Raw genomic sequence first — 1,683 nt, 5'->3', positions numbered from 1 at the left:
GCGATTCTGTGCAACCTGCTCTAGGTGGACCTGCTTTAGCAGGGGGTTGGGCGGGGTGATCTCCAGAGGTCCCTTCCAACCCTCCTTCTCAAGAGAAAAGACTCTCATTTGATTTTAATGAAATTTTTGTCTGGTAGTTGGATTGGACCAGAAAGACTAATTTGAATGAGGAGAATGAAGACTTTGAAAGCTTGCTCATATGCATTTCTGTTGGGATGTAGTTATTTGTTTGTCTTAATACTGTTTTTATTTTGCCTGCATAGGAGACAAACAAACAGGAACAACGCAAAAAAACTGGGTGAAGATGTAGAAACAATTCCTCCAGATTGCAGATTAACAGAAGAAAAAGTAATTTATTTAATGTGCTTAGTCTTACTTTCATTCTTCAGAATATGTGGATGAAACTGAAATGCCATTTCATTTTGAGACATTGATGTTTAGTTCACCCATTTTTATAGTATATAAACATTCTGGTTGTAGTTTCTGAGTATCTGTCATCTATCGTTAGATGCATACGTAGGCACAGAAGTGGCTTAGATGTAAGTACCTACACATGAATAATTTTGGCTGAGATTAGTGCACTGGAATCTCTCATTAGCTTTTAGTATTTTAGAATTTAATGAATTGTAATTGGTCAAAGCTGTTAAAAACCCCCAATGCTTCAAGGTGGTGTTTTCACAGACATCACCACACAACTCATTTGACATAAACGGGTTGCTAAGGTATAGCCAAGACTTGCACAACACTTGCCATTGTGAAAAGATACAACCTTTCCGGACTTTGCATCCAGGACTACTGCTAACAATCTGGAAGCTGGGAACTTTTATTTATTATGTTATTTCCATGGAGATTGGAACATGAAGCAAGGAAGCTCAGGATCCCACAATGAATCCATTTTCAGCACTCAGATGTTTTTAAATTATAGTATTTTAAATTTTTTTTTTGAGTGGCACCTTGAGTAACAGCAGTAGATGCTAGCGGTTACTAGATAGATCATTCTCTTGTGTTATCCTATCTGTCATTCAGTGAATGCTCTCAGAGTGCTCTCGTGTTGTGTGGTCATTTAAGGAGTACTCGGTTTAATATAAGGGGATTTTTCTTTATAGGATAAAGATGGAAAACCACTCTTACCAAAACCAGAAGAAAAGCCCCAGGTAAAAACGTGAATATTCAGATAAATGTTCATTCATTAATTACTTACCCTAATGTCAGTAATGTTTCCCAGTCTTCAGTTTAAAAGTGGAGATAGATTGTGTTATCTGATCAATTCTTAGTGTATGAAAAGGCTTAAAAGCCTCTTTTTTTTTTTTTTTCTTTTTAGTGATAGCCTGTGAGTGAAGATGATCTTTTACTGGGTTTGACAGAAGGATTTTCCTGTTCTCCACCATCTTCACCATTGCGTACACCGACTGTATTGAAGGTGTGTATATTTGATTTCTGAAAATTTGTTTTATTTTCAAATTGCTTCAATAATCTTGATATTTTGTTTCATTTAAAGTTTATGCAAACTTTTAAAAGTAGAATTCAGTAACTAAAATTTTGAAATATTTTTTTCAATAAACTAATAGGGTGGGACTAATAATAAGAAAAAAAATTAGTTAAGTTAGCTGCTCTATCTTTTTATCAGTTGCTTGCATAAGTAATGCTGTGCAGTTGATAATTTTACAAGTGTTACTTGGGAAT

The 1,683-nt window shown here is 34.9% G+C and overlaps 1 long non-coding RNA gene across 1 annotated transcript; it reads left to right on the top strand.

Annotated features, from left to right (window-relative positions):
- The first annotated feature begins 261 nt into the window (after positions 1–261).
- Positions 262–1,340, top strand: LOC119141036. The gene is made up of 3 exons (XR_005101809.1): positions 262–348; positions 1,107–1,154; positions 1,328–1,340. It is a non-coding gene; the product is annotated as an uncharacterized LOC119141036 (long non-coding RNA).
- The last annotated feature ends 343 nt before the right edge of the window (positions 1,341–1,683 follow it).

The sequence above is a fragment of the Falco rusticolus genome, chromosome Z (genome assembly GCF_015220075.1).
Source record: "Falco rusticolus isolate bFalRus1 chromosome Z, bFalRus1.pri, whole genome shotgun sequence".
In the NCBI taxonomy this organism is placed as follows: Eukaryota; Metazoa; Chordata; class Aves; order Falconiformes; family Falconidae; genus Falco; species Falco rusticolus.
This window is presented reverse-complemented; position numbering and strand designations above follow the sequence as displayed.